At 36.7% G+C, this 21,871-nt stretch overlaps 1 long non-coding RNA gene across 1 annotated transcript; it reads left to right on the top strand.

Moving 5' to 3' along the window:
* The first annotated feature begins 8,796 nt into the window (after nucleotides 1-8,796).
* On the top strand, nucleotides 8,797-12,201 carry LOC122179217. Its single transcript, XR_006178591.1, has 3 exons — nucleotides 8,797-8,963; nucleotides 9,295-9,340; nucleotides 12,139-12,201. It is a non-coding gene; the product is annotated as an uncharacterized LOC122179217 (long non-coding RNA).
* Nucleotides 12,202-21,871: the final 9,670 nt, after the last annotated feature.

The following is a 21,871-nucleotide window of genomic DNA, read 5'->3' on the forward strand; positions in this document are numbered from 1 at the left end:
AAACTAGATCCCTTACGTAGGTGTTACAAACTGTTTTATAATTTAGTCATTCTTTGTTGCCACTTGGTTTTAAAATAACTTGCTCTTTCAAGATTTCTAAGTGTCACTATGCCTTCAGTTTTTGTGTTGAGTTTGGCTAAGTACCATGCATTCTTTAGGCAAACGTCAACTCTTCTTAGCACAATAGTTCTCCCAGTAATACACTTGGGGTTTTGGATAGTTCAAGTTGGGTTCTGTAAGCAGGTGCTCTTTCCATCTTCTCTCACTTTTGATGTGACAGACCCTATGCCATCTGCTTATATGTGACCTAATGTGTAAAATATTTCAGATCTGCTTCTGCGTACTTAGTACATAACAGTGTCACCAGTACAGTAAAAATACTGTTTTGTACTGAGTTAATCAAGTGACATGGGATTCCTGCCTTTCTTTGGGTGCAGGAGAGCATCATTTGACAAATAAAACTTTGAAATGAGGACTGGAAAGCCCCACTGTTATAAATACCAAGAAAAAGGGTTACATTTTCAGGTCCTTAAATAAGGTTGTATAAAAACACATATCAGACGTATTTCTGAAACTCCTTTTTCACTCATCTGTCTGTCCAAGAGTGATTTTAGAGCCTCCTCCCCTCCCTCATAGATCCATTCATACCTTTACTTCAAGTCATAAATGCTGAGTATGTCTCATTACTAGGACACTGCTGCTCTTCCTTGAAAAGGGGAGTTTACTCACAAAATAATCCAAATTTCTAGTCTCTTGTTCCTCTTATTTTCTTGGTTCAAGCGTAAGTACCCACTGGAGAAGAATACTCAATGAAGGAGCAGTCAACCTTCTGCTCAGCTGGAGTTGGAAGATCAATCACAGAATTGTATCACAGAATTGTAGGGGTTGGAAGGGGCCTCCAGAGATCATCATATCCAACCCCACCACAAGTTAGATGACAAGTTAAAAAGAAATGTGTAACCTTGGTTGATACAGCAGGCACTCCTGAGCTCCATTTAGGACTGAGCAATACATTTCCGTTCTGAAAAGACCTTGGGAGAAGTTGAGAACTCTTGGGGGCCAAATGTTTGTATCTCAGGTAATTTGTTTGCTACTCCGTTGTATATCTGAGACTGTATCTTCCGAGAGCTGCTATTTTGGCTTGCAAGGGGAGGGGGAGTAATCTGTGTTATTTAGGGATTCTTCTGCTATCTCTAAACAGCTATTTTCAGGTCCAGTGTGCTCCTATGTACCATTGCAAATTTCTTGCCCAGATAGTTGCTAATTTACCCCTCAAGATATTTTTCTTAACTAAATTCAATTGCTCTAAGTCTGAAGTCGCACCTCTCGTCTTAAGAAAATTCTTTCTTATATTTACAGATTCCTTCAAATATTGGAAGGAGTATTTGAATTAATAGCTACAGGTCTAAAAGAAAATCAATTTTCACATAGTTATTGCTTTTTCTGCCCCAAAAATACAGCCCACGAGAGCTCAAGCTAGGTCTGGGACCTCACTGAAAAATGTTTTACTCCCTGACGTTTGCTTAGTAGACCGAATCTCATTTTAAAGTTTTGCATTATTGCAGAGGAATTCACTGTTGGGCACGCCTTGGTTGGATAATCCTTCATTTACTGCCTGAATGAAGGGCACCAAGACTCTGGTGACTGAACTTGGAGAGTGTTTAAAGTCACCTTCCTATGGAAATCGATTTGGGCCATCAATGGAAGGTTGCATTCTGGTAACTACAGCTTGCACATAAATTGAAAGCGCACATGTAAATGTTTTGAAATTCCAGAATCTGAGATTTCTTCAGTCTCTCCAGGAGGGGATCTGATCCAGTGAGGCAGTGTGATTCAGGGTTTGGAAGTTCTACTAGTGCCTGGTAAGTTTCAAAAAAGTTTCAAAGAAAGTTTGAGAATTTCAGTGTTGTTTGTAGTATAGATTTCTACATTTTATAATGATATTAGAAACGTTAAAGAAATATTAGTCTTATTTTGATATAAATTGCAAAGGAAGTTCTCTGGTTTTAAGGGCCCTATGTTATTCTTTTCGTTCCTAATCATCATTGTGCAGTATCAGAATGTTTGGTGACAAATTTGTGGCAAAGTTAAAACAGTTGTATGGTACAGTAGGTTTACTTTATCATCCTGTCATTCACCAGACAACAATATTAAAACTGAAAAAGGATTAAAATTTAATTAAATCTTTATGGTGGTTTGTGAACCCACCTAAGTTAAAGCCATATAAAAGTTTCACTGTATCTTTTGAACTACGACTGTATAGGGGAAAATATACCTTTGGGACTATGCTGAATTCTTTTACATGGTTGGTTTTTCCCTAAGGCTGTAACAAGTCCCCAGCAAACAGGAAACAGTGAGAGAAAATGACAATTTGAATTTTAAAAGTAGACCTTAGTATGAATCTTTCATAATTCAGGAAATGTTGGTAGGAATACAGTTGTTTTTAAGACTAAAAGGCCCCGCATATTTGCATTTGCAAGATTTTTTTTTTTTCTGTGAGTGTTCAGCCCATTTCGTCCCTTTTTCAAAATACCATGGACTGTTTGCTGTTAAGAGATCCCTTATAGACAGTACTAAACAGGATAAGTATAGTTAAACTATGATGTTTTGAGACTAACATGAACGAGAATCTATAGGATGTGCTATTTACTCAAAACTCTAAGTGAACTTGCAACAGTGGTGTTGATTTGTGATGGAGATCTTTTTGTAGACTCAGTCCTTCAAGTGTTGCTTACCTTTGTCTACTGCTCTCTATGTGCTGTTATAGTCACCACACGCTTTTGCTTATAGCAAGTCTAGATGAAAACCCCAGCTATACAAATTTTGAAGCAGATGCTTGTAATGCTTATGCCCATCTGTTTGGCTGATCTGAAGGCTTTTGAGAAGTGTGACTTCAACATGTAATTCAGACAGATGTATTTGCTAGCCAAAGACCAACTTCATAGAAATCTGCGAAACACAAACAACATTCTTCCTTCCAGAAGAAACTTCAATATGATAACAGCACCCAGTATGGGACAGTGACGCAATATATTGCATCTTTCAGTGGGATGTGACTGTGCTAAAGATACTTTCTTTTTGATGTGTCCTTTTAAATGTTTTATCTCTGAGCTTCAGATGGAGTTCGTAATTAGACAAAGATATTGAGAACAGTTCTTACCTCCTTTAAGAAACTGGAAGTTTGTCTAATGACTTCTTCTGTTATTGGAGTTCAGAATATTATTTTTCTGTATGTTCTGTCCAGCTGGACATAAAACAGCTTCTTTCTCTTGATCACCTCTTTCTTCTTCTTTGGAGTTCAAAAGTCCCTTCTCAGGATATATATCTTGGACCTTTGCCCGTTTCAAACAACTTAGGCTCTTGTGACTCTATCCAGAAGATATAGTAGTATATAGATACAGTTTGTTGTCTTCAGCTAACCTAGATGCTAGTTCCTTATCAATTCCTTACTCAGGATTTGGTTGCCTCCCATTGATTTAGTCTCTTATCTATTTGTGTTTTTGTTTACCACTAAGAAAATAACCTAAAGCGTGAAAGCTTGAATTCTACTCTTATTATTTCTTATACAAGAAATAACAATATGGATGATTTGACTATCCAATAGTTCTGGAAGCAGTTTTATAATTCTGGAGATTTGGATCATTAAATTCATAAATTTACTGACTACAGAAAATCTAACCTGAAAATGCATATTTCTCTTCATTGAAGATATAAATCAGAAGCAGAAACACCAGTAATAATGTTGCAGAAGTTTTGAGTGAGCCTTTTGAATGTAAAACATGAATGATAGGATCTAACTTAATATTATATTTCATATATATATATATATATATATATATGTATGTTTTAGTCACCAGGTCTTTAGGGCTACTGTGAGAGGACTACAGTGACCTAATTTCTATCTTATTTAAATATGCTTAAGGCTTTTTAATGCCTGCTTATACAAATATTAAAGGAATGCACTATAGTAGTCAACTTTAAAAGGGATCATATAGGTTAATTTTATTAATAAAGTATCTTGAAAAATCTCCTCTCTACCATTTTTGAGACTTTCTTTATCCTTTTTTTTTTTTTTTTACTAATCAGATGCGTTAGTTTATCTCATTTTAAAGAGTGTGAGGTTGCTACCAACTGTTTTGCCTAGTATAAACCTATATTAATTCATTGACTGAATGAATTGCAACCTTTCAGGTTTTGTTGGTAGGTTCTTCAGGCTTTTGCATGTTTTGTAAAATTAGTGAATCACAGGGATTTTCTATGGAAAACATGTAATCTATATTCTGATTTCAAACGCTTTCCTAAAGCTTTATATTTTTATCCAATATCCTTGTAATGTTCCCAATTTGTGGTTTGAAATTTTGACTTTTAAGATAGGAAATAATGTATTAAGTGCTTACTCAAGATTATAAAATCATCAATTTTGATGTTAGCAGTTTTATTTGGAAAATGGTCATATTCTCCATTTTTATTACTACAGTCTCACAGGTAAATGACTTTGAGTGTGATTTTGTGCAATGATATAATCACAGAATCACAGAATCATAGGGGTTGGAAGGGACCTCCAGAGATCATCGAGTCCAACCCCCCTGCCAAAGCAGGTTCCCTACAGCAGGTAGCACAGGTAGGCATCCAGGCAGGTCTTGAACATCTCCACAGAAGGAGACTCCACCACCTCCCTGGGCAGCCTGTTCCAGTGCTCCGTCACCCTCACTGTAAAGAAATTCTTGTGCATATTTGTGCAGAACTTCCTATGCTCCAGTTTCTGGCCGTTTCCCCTTGTCCTGTCTCCACACACTGCTGAAAAGAGTCTGGCCTTGCCACTCTGCCCCCAGCACCTTGAATGTTTATAAACCTGGATCAGGAACCCTCACAATCTTCTTTTCTCAAGGCTGAACAGAGCCAGTTCACCTTGCCTTTCTTCACAGGGGTGATGCTCCAGATGAAGTTAAATATCTGAGTGATAATATTATGCATGCTTCGGTGTAATTGTAGGTACCTGTAGTATATGAGCCTCAGAGAACTGGCAGTTTTTCTTTTTTAAAAAATTGTACTTCTTTTTATCACTCATTATAAAGGTTAGAAACCAGTGTACTCTCATTTTGAAAAATGCACACTGTGCAAAGAAATTCATATTATACCTCTCTCCACATGAACTTCCAGACTAATGGCCTCAGGAAAATGGATATAGAATTTTTTGCTGTATTACTAATAACATCTGCAGAGATGAAATTATCAAGATAGCTATTAATACCTCTAAATTAAACCTTACTTATAATCTGCACCGTGCTGAAGGTAGTTCTTGACATACTCTTTGGGAAATCTGCTCAAAATAATCAGCCCTGTTTATGCCTGCACAACAGTGAAGGTGCATGCTCCTTTCTCTCCCTCCCCTCTACAAAGTTAGCCTTTGGTAGGTAGACTTTTGATAGTGCTATGAAGAAGCATTACACAATTCTCAAGCTAATGCAATGATATCCTGACTGGGTTTTACTCACATTTGTTAATAAGAAAGGTCCACTTCAGTGCATTAATTTGAGAGCTGCTGAAAATGAGGCATTACAGCAACTAGCAAGTTTAATGTTGAAAAAACAGGAACGGATGCCATAGTTTTATGATCAGATTCTAAGACAATGTGGGGCAGGAAAACCTGAGTTATGTATTTTTTCTTTCTTATTTGTATATAGGTTTTAAAGAATAGCAAACTGATGCCATCTGTAAACGTTCCCAGAAATAGTAATTACTGACTAATTAATAAATGACCTGAATTTTAACTGATAGATATCTGGTATATAGAGGTTCAGATGTCTGCAAAGCTAAACAATGACTAAAAGGATCTAAAATGTTTTCTGGTATCTGGGAGAACACTGAGGTACCTAGCTCTCTTCCACATGTTTAGGGTGAAATTTCCTTTGGAAATTTTCAACATTCAATTTGGAGAGACTTCATACACTAAAGGGACTTTTGCTACTGCAATGGAGAGGAGGAATTAAAGCTCTGCAGCAGCATATTGCTTGAGTGCCTTCTGCTTAATGTAAACAATTAAGTAGTTATGGATCTCACTAACGTCTATCATCTCTTCTCTATGTAGTAGATATAGTGGGAGTTCTGATAACATAAGAGCTAGTTAAAGTATTTACTTGAACCTCAATATAAATGTTAATTTGTGATTGGAAATTTTTGATTGAATTATTTTGTCTTCCCAATCTTTTTCAAAATGTGATAAAATAAGGAATAGGATAGGGCAAGGGGCAGTGGGTGCAAGCTGGAACACAGGGGGTTCCACATAAACATGAGAAAAAACTTTATGGTGAGGGTGACAGAACACTGGAACAGGTTGCCCAGAGAAGTTGTGGACTCACTTCTCTGAAGACATTCAAAACCTACCTGGACGTGTATGACCTAATCTAGGTGTTACTGCCCCAGCAGGGGAATTGGACTAGATGATCTTTTGAGGTCCCTTCCAATCCCTGACATTCTGTGATTCAGTGAAGGAAGATTATTATTATTTTTTTTAATGCTGTTGCTTACTTGTGTCCAAGAGATACTTGAATTTTTGAAAGAAGACTATTATTTAATGGAGTTTTGTCTCCCTACAAGCCTAAATGTTCTGTATTTCTAAAAATGCATGAAGAGTGGGTTTTTTATGGCTTTTGGTTAATGTTTCTTTTTTTTGTTTCTGGTGTAATATAGAAGAATAAATATATAATGTGTGGAAGGGAGCAACGTACATATAATGCAAATCCACCCAGCATTAGTTTGTAGTTTCAGTACTCAATATTCTGAATTCTATAAGAGGGAATGTTTGTGTGCATTTAGTGTTGTGCCCGTGCCTAAAATCTTACAGAAGTAGGTCCTTCAACATTACGAGAATCTCAAGACATAATTCAGATAAAATTGTACATTTCCAGACGATGTTAATAAAAACATTAAATAATTCACAGGAATAAATGCATAGAAAATACTTAAAATAGGTTTGAAATTTATTTTTGGTTTTTAATAGGTCTGTTCCATTTTTGAAAATTGTAATTTAAAATGTATAATTCAGTAATGCTGGTAGGAGTTATTATCCTGCATTAATACTTTGGCATTTTGGAATGTTCTGTGTAAAACTTTAATGTCTTTGTTTTTATTAAAGTCATTTCAGCAAAAATGTGGTCCTGCAGTTTGAGATATCTTCAGATGTACTAACCTCATTCAAAGACGTAAATGAAGTTGAAGCAAAAATTGTAGTATTTTTCGTTTTCCCATGAAAATGTGATTATTTGAGTCATTATATGGCAATACCTTAACAGTTTAAAAAGTAATACTAGTTTCAAAAGTCTTACTGCTTTCATGACTGGGCATATGGTAAGGGTGGTGAGAACTAAGTACTAGTATGAGTTGCATTTATCACTAATTTAATTTCTTCTTGACAACTCTTAAAACCTATCTGTCATATATCATAATGTAAGTAAGGAGTAGCTCTACTGACAGTAAATGTTTTCAGTTTAATTGTTGAAATGCTGATTTGTATCCACAGAGTAGCAGGAGAGCTCTTGTCAACTCTCCTCTAGTTAAATCTGCGCAACTCTTGGGTATAAATAAGACTCCATATGTCAGTATGTGTAGAAAGCTAACCAGTTCCTTCTGGCTCTGTTTAAAACACTGACAATCCCTGTGCATAACCTTATTTCAGTTTTGAATGGCTTATTTTAATTTTCAATCAAGTATAGATTTGAGATAGATTTAATTAAAACAAAAAGTCCAACCAGTTTATAACATCAAAGATCAGCAACTTCCTGGGTTGTATTAGTAAGAATATAGCTAGCAGCTCCAGGAAAGTAATCTTTCCCCTGCATTTCTTGGTACTCCAATATAAAGCACTGATGTATGGGAATGAGTCCACTGCAGGGCCATCAGTGTGGTCAGGGGAGTGGAGAACTTGAGATAAAAAGGAGACAATTGAGTTTGTTCCCTGAAAAAGAGAGCGATCAGAAGAGACCTTATTGCTGTCTGTGCTGTTTTATTGAGTATTCTTCCTGGTGGTACACAGTGGTAGGATGATATGCAAAGTTGAAAGGACAGAACTTGGAGAAAACTGATTAAGGAAGGAAATAAATTTTTGTGAAGTATGATCAAATACAGGAAAAGGTTGTTCAGGAAAACGGTGGAATCTCTGCCTCTGAGGTAGCTCAAAGCTTGACTGGGCATGGTCTGCACAACCTTATCTAAGGACACCTGTTTTAAACAAGAATTTGGACTAGATAACTCAAGCCTATATTCTGTGTCTATGAAAAAGTGCTACTTGGAAGTCTAATAATGTGTTGGCTTCACAAAATTATCTTAAAACTATGGTAAGAGTAATTTATGTGTAGATGGAGTTCTCACTGAAGGTTTTTTTCCTTAATTTATCAAGTTTGGAGAAAACAGCAAGGTACTTACAAGTTAGCTTGCAGGAACAGAAATTTGACGGGCTTTCTTCCCACTAGAACTTTGTACTCAATAAGTGCTCTTGATTTAATAACTGTGACTGTAAGACCTTCCCAAATAAGTAATAGGGGGTATGGAGCAGGACAGTAACGGAGGAAAAAAGAAGTTATGGAGTATGGAGTTATCTAATTCAGTGTTAACATAGCACATGTGATTTCTGTGAAAAATGGAATAAGGTTGGATTGTCTGTCCTAGTCTTGCCCTTATCCTGTCTTAACGTTCCTTGAGGTTCGGGATTCACCTTTCTCCAAGGCCATATGGAAATTACCAGTTTATATTCTATAGTTGGATTTCTAATGCTTTTTTTTGACATTTCATTTCAGAGGGGGCAACACAGAGGATCCCTCAGCCTTATTTTAATAGAAGCAAATAACCACTCAGATGCAGCATTAATCCATTACCTGGGACTCCCAGTACATCAAAGAGGATAACACTAATCGTGGACCAGAAAGCAGATCCTTCCTTTTCGGCAGATTATGCTTTAGTTTTCTGAGGTAGACATGAAAAAGTGTTTTCTCATTTAAACTGCACCCAGATGCATGTTACATGCTAATTCACTGTTCACGTCTCTTGTGGTAAGGTTTATTTTTAGCAATAAATGTGGTTATGTTATATATACAGGAAAATTTGGAAATACTGGAATTTCATGTAATAGATAAGTATATTTTGCTCTGGCAACATTATATATATATATTTATATATATATATATATTTAAATATATATATATATATATATTTTCTGCTGCCTTTCAGAATGCCACAGCCAACTTTATTTGAGGTAAAATGACAATTAAAAATGAACTGTGATGTGTTTCATTGTTCTAGGTTTTTCTGGGAGTCAGTTTCCTCTTGTTTTTACACAAAGACAGAGGTAAGCATTACTACTCTAGTAGGAAGAATTATATTATAACCAGCAAAAGCAAAAACAAATTGGTGATAATAGAAAACGTTTGAATTAGTTTGTGGCATAAATTAAACCTTCATAGTATTTCTGACATTTCTCATTTTAATAAAGGTAGAAGGTAGCAGGCACTCTGTGACTCATTTCACCTCCAAGAGGAGCATGCTGATGTTTTTCACCATGCCTTCTTCCAGCAAGGGACAGGGAACATTAACACTTTACAGCACATACATTTTCTGTGCACAATGGTGAAGAGATGCACATGGCAGACAGCCTCTGCCGTACAATTAGTGTCATTTCACTTAGGTCATATTAATTGCATTGCATAGGTGAGTAATCTAACAATAAATTCTGATGTGTATCAGGAAAAATTGCTACTGTTGGCAATGGTGATTTTGAAAGATCACTGTGAATTTTTGCCATGAACTTCTTTCTGCACCCAAGGTTTGAGCAGTAGAAAAGAGACACTTTAACATGCACTCTCTTCATTTTCTTTATGGTGGAAATACAAGGTAGTGAAACAGTGGGTAGAACTAAACTTTTCTTAAATGATTAGTTTTATTCCTGTGTACTTGAAATAGGCATTAAGTTTTCTTTGTGTTTAGATTTGTGGTAGTATTTCACCAACAGTGGATGGAAACACAACTATTCAGAGATGAGGAGATAGAGACTTAAGGCAATTAGAGCTTTTGAGTCAAGGAAAATAGCAGTGATTCTCTTGACATCTACGCAGTAGGTCCTGGAAATCTCTACTTTCCTTTTCCTTTACAAAATGTATTCAGAGAAATGCTTCTGAAACTGATGTGAAACCAAATGTGTTCAGCTTTTCATACCTAGTCAGAAGAAAAAAAATGTGCTTTTCTTGCCTAATCAGACAAATAATAAGCCAGTCAGCCTTTGTTAGAAATTGTTCAACCGATCTACTTACGTGAAAATTTACTTAATCTGCGTTTTCCTGATTTCTTTTTGTTTTTTGTCTTCTTATAGTTTATGTTTTTTTTTCTTCTAAATAAGTGAGATTTTATTTTATTTTCCCTAAAAGATGAAGAATATCAGCAAATTAGGAATTAGAATTGCGCCTTATTTTGAGTACTGAATCAAAGGCTCCCTCTTGCATCTTTTGGACTAAATACATTTTCTAGTCAGCACAGTTCCTGAGACAGGAATTGAATCTGGCTCTGAGATGTGGTCAACTATAGGCTGAACTATCCAAAATTGTGGCTGCATCCAGAGCTAAAATGAACTTTATTATATGAGCTTTATTGTTGCAAAACCATGTGTTAGAGATATTTAGAGGTTAGAGATTCCCTAGCACCTTGCAAAAAAAACGTTTGTGTAGACTATGAAGAAACATCCTCTCTCTCCTCTCCTCTCCTCTCCTCTTTTATATATATTTTTTTTTTGATAAAAGGGCTGATATACTTTCACAAAGGTCTCTGAGCACTTCAAATGAAAACAAATTTGAGATTAAGCATCTGCCCAGCGCTTTGAAGCTTCAGCTGCACTTAGATTTTAGCACCTACTCATTGTTGAACTCAGTGTTTTTCTTTCTTAAGGAACTGCTCCAGGACACTTTTATGAAAAAAGTAATAGGTTTACTTTGTCTTCCATTGTCTAACAAAGCAGCGAATAAAGTAGAAAAAAAAGTTGCCAGTTTAGAAATTTCATTAAGTAATAATATAGCTTTGAAAAGTCCATCTGGACTTTTGAGGTAATGGAAAAATGCTTCTCTCCCCATCCTGCAATGCAGATACATTGCTGTAGAGATAGAAATGCTGCATTAAAAAGGGAATAGGAAAAGTATTCAAGAGATGGAATCTATACGTGATTATACCTTTGATTTTTGCTCTTCCTGCTCTTCTTATTACAGCAAATGTGTGAAGTTCTGCCTGCTCTATGAGATGTGCTGAATTAACAAATATTGCTTGTGTTTGGGTATGTGCAAAGATGGATCATTTACAGGATGCTTAATGAGAGCTATAAAAATTAGGCAAATACAGAGTAACATATTCTCCTAAACATCAGCAATTAGGTACAGAAATGTGTTTTTCATCTTTCATGTCTTGAAAGAGTATGCAGGTACCAGTCTCTTGCTTGGGTAAATATGCAATTTTTATATTGTGATTTTTTTTGTCTCTGAACAATTATTGTGTCCCCCATCTTCCTGGGAATCTTTGTTGTTTTTTTTTTTTTGTCATTCTTTGGGAAGGCTGTACATGTACAGTTTTGTACATGGAGCAATTTTAGCACTACTTTGAATTCCTCTAGTCTTCTGTTCGGAAGCTAGTTATGAAAATTATCTGTATGGGTAAGAAAGGAACAGAAAAATTGATGAGGAATTTTAAAGCTAGATCCAGTTCTGACCTAGTTTAGGTCTAAAACTAGAACAGTTCTTCATGCAAATATTTATGTTGTGCTTGAGAGGTTTTTCTGTATAGTAATATCAGAATGACATTATGTACCAATTGTCTAACCCCCAGCAGAGCTCTTTATTTCAGCCACTGTACATCAGTGACCAACCCTGGCCAATTAGCAATATGCTTGATCATTAGTTGGAAGTATATTTCTTTGCATTTATCACCAATAAAGAAAGGATTAAACTAGTTCTTCTTTCTTGAATAGGTTTCTCCTCAGCCACTCAAAATTATCCCTTTCCTCATGCATTCAGTTAACACAGACAACATGTTAGTAGTATCTGTTGAGATAACAAGATCTTTCTTTCCCTGAGCACAGCAAGTTTTGACCCTGGGTTTTTATCTGCTTTTCAGAAATTTGTGCCTCTGAGAAGAATGGACCACGTGAATTACAGTAGGAAAGAAAATCTAAGGCTTAAATGTTCATGAATAAAATATTGTTAGAAAAATAAATGCGGAAAAAAACCCTAAGTTGAACAGAAATGGTCTAAAAGTGGCCTTCCAGGAAGGTCAAAATGTCTACTGTCAGAGAAGAAATATGCAGTGGTCAGAGCTGCCACTATGCCAGTCCCAGTATTGCACAGCTCCTGCTTGTTGTTCTCAGAAACCCAATCCGAGCTGTCTCAAGGACCTCTCTAGTATATATCCACAGTTTACTTCAGAGTGTCCTGATGTGAATATACATTTGCAGCTTTGCAGCAGTCTATAAAAATTAAGTATTCAGTGGTTGTGAACAGTTCAGTGAAATATCCTATATCAGAAGAGCAGTAAGATCATCTTTTTTTTTCCTCATTTGAAGCCTAATACTACTTCTTGCAATCATATTATGTTGTATGCTGTTGTATGCATGTTCTGCAAGATAAGGTTCATGATCCTCTAAACAACTGTTCAGTTTTTCTTCAAATTCAGACAAAAGGTCTGATATTTCACTCAGCTGCTAGGAATTCCTGACTTCTCAGCAATATTAAGGATAATGTTTTGTGTGTCATGCTGGGGCAGCTGACATCACTTCTCCAACACTTGAATACATGGTGTGATGTTTAATTTTCTTTCTAAAATCACTGTTGTGTATTTTGGGGGTCTTGAATTAGAAATTGCTGTTAAATAAAATGGGAGCATTCTGTATTTAGTTATCCCTGAAATTCTAAGGACTGTCTTGTCTCAGTTGCCACTGAGGAAGGCTTCTTGCATACTTTATAGCATTAAGATGCATTTGAAAATGCTTATTGAATATTGCCAGTAGCCAAAGGGTACAACACAAGAAGATACCTTTCCAGAGGACAGGTGGCAGCAGCTGTTACTTTATTCTGATCACCCTAAGGTGCTGTTGAACAATTTGATTAACCATTTTAATGATAAAATATTAATTCTTGTATATTAGTGATAAAAATCCTCCAGCAGTATATCTTCACTGAAGGTATGAGCCATAGAGCAATATCACAAGAAGACTCATTTGTTTGATTTCTCTTTACTGTGCTAAACATCACACCCTGTACTCACCTTTGTCCAAAACCTGTGTGAGTGAAATTGTAGTGCTACTGAAATCAAAGACAAAACTCCTGCTGATGTTGTTGGGCCAGAGCCTTAGGAGTCCTAACCAAGTCACAAAGAGCCACAGGAATGTTCCCTTTTCTAAACCATCTAACAGAAATTATGAATCATGATGGAAAGAGAACAGATAGGGCAATCTATCCAAAAGAGGCACGGAAGTCAGTGCATCTATAATCAGAGGCATCTCAGCAAGCTTACAAGGCATGAGGTCAGCTGCATACCTTGGTAAAATTCAGAGCTATTAAGTCTTTTTTATGATTCTTCATAACCTACTTACATCAGCCTACTTACATCAGCCGAATTGACAACAGATATGTGAGCATAAGTGGACAACCTGAGGTTCTCACTGATTTTTCAGTAATCCATACAGAAAAGACAGAAGTGTGGCACAACTCTGTTTCTACTGATAGTACATATGGCTCAGAATATCTGCCTAAATACTGTGGACAAGATTGTGCTTCTCCCTCATGGTCAGTGGAGATAAAAACGCGGCAGTAGGTATGGCTCATGATCTAATGTGTATCCTAAGATGAGATAACTGTACCTCAATGTGCATGCTTCTGCTTATTGACTGTGGAAGAGCTTTAGGCAGCTGCGTTGGATGCGAATGTTTGCTCAGTAGAGCAATCCTTTTCAGTAATCCCTGCGAGTATTAATGAAAACTAGCTGTATCCTTAAGACTGACTTGCATGTATTTCTAAATGCTTATTGTTACATTTTAGTTCTGTCTTATCCTTATTTTTGCTGATTGTACCTGTAAGTTAGAGCATAGCGTGAGTCCTTCTACAGTAACCTTGGCAAAATGCTGAAACAAAACATAAATCTTGTGTATTTTCATATTACAATAACTTTTCCATTATCATTTGAATGAAACAAACTAATGTGACTCTTATTTTTCTCAGTTCATAAACAGATTGTTGTAGTACTCTCAATAATTCTAAGATGAGCCTAGTAAGGATGCTTATATTGAAGATTACTGCCCCAGGAATTGCACTGCATGATTGGATATTAATCATTGTCACTCAGTGATGTCTTGAGATCCTTCTGAGTTCATTCTTCCCTACAACCCAACTTGCTGATGTATTTTAATTTAGTAACAATAGGTGTTCTTGTGCATTATTCGGATGATTAATGAAAATATCTAGCAGAGCTGTGCAGGCCGGTGTGGAGCCCTAACTACACAGCAGTAATGTAATTATTGATTTTGCAACTTTTGTAGCTTTTGACCTTGGTTTCCTAGCTTCCTTAAAAAAAAAAAAAAAAAAAAAAAAAAGTTCAGACCATGCAGTAATCTTTATAATTTATAGATTTTGATGCTCTTCCATAACTCACAGGCCATGTAATTCTGCCAAAAGGGCAAATTACTTTGGTTAATACAAATTATTCATAAAGAATATGTCTTAGCTATTATTTATGTTTTTTTATCCTTGTGCTTAAAATTTTGTTTATGCAAGTAATGGTTTATGAACGTATGTTAATTGAAAACTCCCCTGATTCTTTTCCCCACACTTTATATTGTTTTTGTTTCTTTTTCTGATTGCTTACTGTTTTCTTTTCCCTTGAGATCCTATAAGTAGTCATTTAGTTGTTGTGAGGCCCCTTCAGCCATTAATTATGTTTGCATGAATTCATTCTAACTGGGCAATTTGAGAATATTTAATTTAGCATAGAATATTTAATTCCTCCTCTTTTAAGCTGAATTCCTGTGCTATTAATATAAACTCAAAATTGGTAGATTAGCAGAGTTAATGTCTTCCGTTTTATTTTATTTCTTTTTTTTCATGCTGTTAAACTTCCTGGGGTCCCATGTCAGTAGTTTTTTTTTCCTCTGACCTTACTATACTATAGACCTATACTATAATTCTTTTTCCCTTTCTACTAACAAAGTCTTTTCCTGTTGGTTTTACGCGCTCTGTTTTGTGATCGGGTCTGTTGGTGTTTTTTGGTTTGTGTTTTTTTTGTTATTGTTTTTTTTTTTTTTCTTATGTTTGTGCTGTTCTTTAGTATTTCCAGTGATGTGAGCTTTTCTTTTAATAGTTTTCTATATTTTCTTTTTTGATTGATATCAGTAAAGCCAAGAGCTCATATCTCTTGTCTTTCCTCTGCAGTAGAGTAACTTGGACTTTTATTCTAAGATTTATTTGAAATCTGTCTTCTTTATTTCCAGTGTTTTATTTTGTCCTTCCTCCTTTCTTTTCTCTAAACGTTATGAATGTTGTTTTGTACTTCATCTCACCAAGATTCCTTTCCCAGTCAGTTTTTTTTGTCTTCACAGAATCACAGAATGGCTGAGTGAACTTTGTGTTCCAGTTTGTCCCCACTGCTTCTTGTCCTGTCACTGGGCACTACCAAAAAGAGCCTTGCATTGTCCTCTTTAACCTTCCTTTCATCTTCGTGGCCTCCTCTGGACCTACCCCAATAGTTCCATGTCTTGTGCTGGTGGCCCCAGGTCTGGATGCAGTAATCCAACTTAGGCCTCACAAGGGCAGAGCAAAGAAGGAAAATCACCTTCCTTCCACTCCTGGCCACCCTTCTTTTGGTGCAGCCCAGGATACTGTTGTTCATAGCCTTCAAGCACATGGAAGGTGCTGCATAGAAAGGAATAAATTATTTACGGAGTCAGGGGAGAGTAGCAAGTATCCTGAAATAGCAGTAAGGATAAGTCAGATTAGATTCTAGTCATTCTTCCTTAATGATTAAGATAATGAAGCCTCGGGTAGGAGTGCCTATAGAGGCTGTAGAGTATCCATCACTGAGTATTTTTATAAATGACTGGTCAGATTTTCCTTTCTTTTTGTCTTATCACAGAGGAATATGTTTTGGCTCTGATTTTCTGCTCTTCTTGGATAGCTAATATAACATTTCTGCAGCAAAATCAGGTCATAGATATTGTGATTAGAAACTATGAATGAGCTGTGGCTTTGCCTTATCTGTCGTATACTCTTCTGGCGATACTGTGCAATAATCAGTTCAGTTGTGTCTATCTGTATCCCATATGGAGCTCATTGTGTTGCTGCTGAGGACAGCATCAAGTTAGCTAATAAAGAATTCTCTGGGATGACACATGATGGACATCTGGCCAGAAGCTGCAAAGGAGCTAAGGTGTGATCTGTGAACTGGGAGAAGAAAATACTGACTAGCTGAAAAAAAAATGAAGACTGACACACTCTGAAATTTTATACCTGTGAACTTCACAGATATCTTAGTTTAACATATGTTCTTGCAATGCAAATTTCACATGTTTCTTAGGTATCTCCAGATATCATAATTGCTCAACGTTTTGTAGTCTTAAGTATGATGTGATTGTGTATTCCTTAGGCCTCCAGAAAGGGCAGAGAATCTTCTTGCCTTTTAGCAGATACATGTATTTGTGTAATATTTATGGGGAGAGGGAAGGAGGACACAATGAGCAGTTAATTAAGGTTTAGATTGTATGCAAGTCAACTCCATTCTTTGGTATGTAAATAAAACCTAGTACTCATGAGTTTTTTTCAAAAAGTTATTTAATTAGTGCTTTAATGGTGGGAAGCAATGCCAGCCTTTTTTAAACTTTTCAATGCAGACAGTGGCTGTTTTGCTCATAACTTTAATTAATTTGCTTACTTTTGACAACCAGTTGTCATCATGATGGCACTTTGTATCTCTGTGTTCTGCAGATACACTGCAATTTTTTTCCGCAGCATAAGTATGCACATCAATCAACAGAATACCTAATTATTATACAGTTTGCAGCGTAGACATGTCTCTGAAGACTCTCAGGTCTGATAGTCAACTCATTTTTAGAACTAGCTCAGATTCTATAAACTCAGTCCAAACCAGTTCATCTGTGCCATACAAAATTGTGGAACAGAAGTTATGCAGGAATTTGAGTAGAGCTCATAAATCAGAAGAGACTTCAGAAGTTGAGGGAAGAGGTCCTTAAAGTGATGCGATTACTATCTTTCAGCAAAGCAAAAAAGTACTGACCAAGAGTTCAAAGACATTAATGTTGAGCTTTCAGTTTTAATTTGGTTACTTCCCTTTACAGGTGTCAATAATGGGCCTTACTGGCTCTAATTGGACTCATCTAGCTTTTTATCAGCATTCTCTGCCCGTGAGCCCAGAAGCTGCAGTTCAGCTTTTCTCATAGGTAAGTCTGCATCCTGTTGAGTTTTATACTATTCTCAAATTGGATTTCTCAGGTTGATCTTGGACCTGGTTGTTTTTTTTGCTGCTCTGTCACTCTGGGGAGTGAGGGCTGCTTTGTGCCCTTACCAGCCAAGCATCACTTGTCCTCTGTGGGACTATGTTGTGTTCTTGGTTTGTCCTCCCACTGGAATCAGCTGCACAGCCCCTGCATGAACTACAGATCTTTCAGGGAGCTATGGTGAGTGTGTAGAGGTAATAATTTGCAGCCCCTTTGTCCCTTTTTAACATCCTCCTCATCCAGACTGACCCCTGTTCTTTAGCCAAGGTGGAAATTTATCAGTTGTGTCCATCTGATAGTCGCTCTTGGGGTGTCCAACCTAAGAGATATTAGCTGCTCAATAGAAATTATTTTCTAGCTCTTATTATCTCTGAACTGAGCCTGACCTCTGTATTCAGCTGATCATTGACTTCTGCACCAAAACTCTGATGTCATATTCAGCACTTTAGAGCAGCATTTGGGAACAGTATTCATGCAACTGTGGCTAAGGCTGTCTCCCTGAAGCTTTGGTGAGGTAGTAAGCTAGGTGCTAACTACAGGAATCCATTAGTGAATCTGGATGTGGAAACTAAATCTCTGCAATTGTTGGAAGCTGCTCATTTCCACCACAGATATACGTTCTCTGCTTTGGCGCAGGCATCTTCATGGTAAAGGGATTGCATCTTTGCTAAGGCTGATAATATCACTGTGCATATAAAGGTCACCTACTGTTCCCCTAGAGCAGTCTGTTCCTTTCTCAAAGATGTTACATTTGATTTAAAATTTGAGCTGTGAAGCAGAAGGATAATTGTCTTTGCATCTCTTTGCTCACGGTTGATTTTATTCATAAACCTTTGTGACTTCTGTTCTTAACTTAATGTGCTCTTTCTCAGCATAAAGTCAAGCTCTCTGGTTGCCTTTGAAAGTGGATGTTTCAGATAAAGCTGTACAGCCATCAAGTTTGCCTAAGTATAGTTAGCTTTAAGCACAGCAAGCAAAGTTGTGTGAGCTGCTAATGTGTGATCTGAGGGGGATAGCTTTTTTTTTAGGACTATTCATTAATTTACAATGGTGTTAAACATCTTTCTAGTGTCAAAAAATATATCTTTATGATTCATGTATTTATGATCTGTAGATTCATATTGCCAAATGCTTTCCACATTTCTTTGAATTTTTCATAAACAGATTTGACAAAATGAGGTATTTTGTATATACCACACAAGATTTGGAAAGAAGTAACCAAACTTGAATTTAATTTCTTTGGGAGCACATGGGTAGTGTTTTACAAGATTGATTATTAATTATTTATTTATTGATTATTATTGATTAATAATTATTTATTTATTTTTGAATGTTCTGGGCAGTCTTCAGTGGGAGTTCTAACAAATGAATAACTTAAGATGGTAAGATATGATCAACTTCTATTGCCTTGTTACCTCACATTTTGGATTTGTTTTAATCCAGTATGAAAACATGAACATCTATTACATATCCAATCGAGTTTTCAAAGACCTTCAGCCTGCCACTGTGTCTGATATTGCTTGTAAAGTTGATGAGAAATTGTGGCTCAAAATGAAATGTTTCAAACCTAAAAAGATATTAGCTCATCATTTTTATATTGCACTTTTGTGTAGTTAAGTTTATTAACGCTCAGAAAGCTACATTTAGAGTGTGAAAACCAAAGTTAATGCTCTATAAGTTCACTTTGCCTCAGGGAATGCATATGTTGAATGGTGTAGAAAACTTTAATAGGACCTTGTCTTAGACAACAAATGTTTGGTATTCAGAAGTAACATTATCCAAAAACTTGTCATGTACGTATTAATATTACTTGTGCTTAGCTTTTGGCTTTCTTTCCATACTGTAGTCTGGTAAAAGGCAATAAAAATGCAAAGCTCTTTATTCTTGAACAAATGCTGATTGTTTGCAAGCTTGATTTTTTTTTTTCTTTTTTTCTTTTTTTTTTTTTTTTCCTAACAAGCAATTCCTTCCTTCTGTAAGACTCTCCTTTCTCTATGCATTTTTCTCCTAGTTCTGAAAGTCATTTATTGCTTCTGATTAAGGACATCGGCTGGTCACCAGCAGTGATGAGGAAGGAACCATCTGTAAGTACATTAAAGTTCCATTGTAAGTAGCTGTATTTCACCAGTCAGTGGAGGGAAAAAAAAAAAAAAAAAAAAAAAGCACCTGAAAGTACTGAAAGTGTTGTGTTTATAGGAGGCAGGATTAGAGTCTGCTCTGGTTTGGCAAGCAATGCACTGTTTTTTTCAGGTTTGAAAATAGCTATTTTTAACCTCTTGAGCCTCCTCCAGGATGAACAATCCCAGCTCTCTCAGTCTTTCCTCGTAGGAATTATGCTCTGGTTATTTGATCATCTTGGTTGGATCTCTCATGGACTTACTATGGTGTATCCCCATCTATCCTGTACTGAGCAGCCCGGAACTAGACAGGTATTTCAGGTGTGGCTTCACAGTTCTGAGTAGAGAGGAATGATCATACTGCCTAATGCAGCCAAGAGTGACATTAGCCTTCTTAGTAGCGAGGGCACATTGCTCTAAAGATGTAAAACTCATTTTAAAAGATTAAAATTGGATTTAAAAGATTAATTGGATTAAAATATTTCATGCTAATATCAGCGTATTTTTATGCTGTTCTCTGTACTGCTTTCTAATTCTTCTTCAGAACAAAATTCAGGCATACCTCTTCTTTTGCCGTTTCTTTTCTTGTAATTTTGTACATGAAAGTGAGAGCTGAGACCATTTTCCTAACCTCATAACTGTAGACTTATTCCTGTTGGACAAAAAAGTTTCACTTTGTGACTGCTCTGTTTATGAATTCAAAAACAGGATGTTGAGGAGTTCTGTTTCACCTTCATTCCTGAAATGACCTTGGCTTTTATTAGCATGTTGCATATTGTAACTTGGGCATATGATTTTCTTTGCCATTCACGAAAATATTGCACATTTCAGTAAGGTTCAAAGCAGAAACAGCTCAGTAATGGGGAAGCATACTCAAGCTTATAAATCTTAAGTGGGAGGAAATGATGAACTATTGAGGTTATTGTCTGCCATGAAGTGACCTTTCTGCCTTTGGGATGTGTGGTTTCTTTTTTTGCTTAAATCTTTCCATAAGTATTGCAAGAAAGTGTTGAATAATACTCTTCAATTGAAAATTTGAAAATTAGTGTTATTATCTGGGTGCATTTGTGATTCAGGAAGTAAAAAGATAGGTATTGGAAAAGATGTTTATAATTGGATTTTGCAAAGCAGATTTTTCAGTGGGCTAGGTCCATGTTTCGGCACTTTATGGGGGTGCAGTATTAAATATTTTTATATCCTACCTGAAGCCAGCCCATACAAAATCATGGGAAGAGGTCTGACATGTAGAGATTTGGTTCTCTTTCGAGCACGGTCTCCTCTTTGGAGGATATGCCTGAGATTTGCAGCTGTGCAGGCTTGTGAGAGGTATGGGCCCTACCTGGGGGTGAACCAGAATTCCTTTGCGAGAAAGTTTGAATGTATCTTATGCATTTTTAAAACCACAGTGAGAATACTTTTTTCAGAACTTGGAAAACTTCAGTGCTGGCTGCCTTTTTCAGCTGGGAGGGCTCGTTTTTATAATGGCATTAAGTTGTGCCAGGGCAGGTTCAGATTGGATATTAGGAAGAATTTCTTCTCAGGAAGAGCAGTGAGGCAGCAGCACAAACTGCCCAGGGAGGTGGTGGAGTCACCATCCCTGGGAGTGTTCAAGAACTGGAGATGTGGCACTGAGGGACATGGTTAGTGGGTATAGTGGTGGCGGGTTTGTGGTTGCACTTGTTCTTAGAGGTCCTTTCCACTTGATGCCATGCTAGGCTTGGGTATGTACGCTCTCCATTTGTATCTGCCCTATCACACAACAAGGAAGGTGAACTTTTCAGGAATTAACGTGAGGCAGCACAGGAGCATGTAATCTATAATATGATATTTCTAACTTAACTGTAGGTGTCAGCAGCTAGCTGTTAATTTTAGGCTGGTGTCAAAATTCCATCACAGTCAGTGGTGGAATCAACTGGTCAGCAACGATCCACCTCACCAACACATCTGCTGTGGGATGGTAGCTGCTCTCTGGTCTCCTCTGACTATGTTGGTTAGCTCTTTCTTGTGTGTAGAGGAACCTTAGACACCTTCATAGGAGATGAATTCCCTGCTTGGTATTTAGCTACAATTGTATGGTCCTCCTGAATCTTTTCGTTTCTTTCAGATCAACTTGTGTATCTGATTCAAGGCCTGCACAATGCAAAATTTAATATAAAAATCCTGAAGCCAGGGGAAGAGCTATAGCTGTGTTTGTAGTACACTCAGAGATAGATACCACCCTGGTGCTTCAGCG

Source organism: Lagopus leucura, unplaced genomic scaffold, assembly GCF_019238085.1.
Source record: "Lagopus leucura isolate 7727_CA_CO unplaced genomic scaffold, USGS_WTPT01 Super-Scaffold_100002, whole genome shotgun sequence".
Taxonomy (NCBI): Eukaryota; Metazoa; Chordata; class Aves; order Galliformes; family Phasianidae; genus Lagopus; species Lagopus leucura.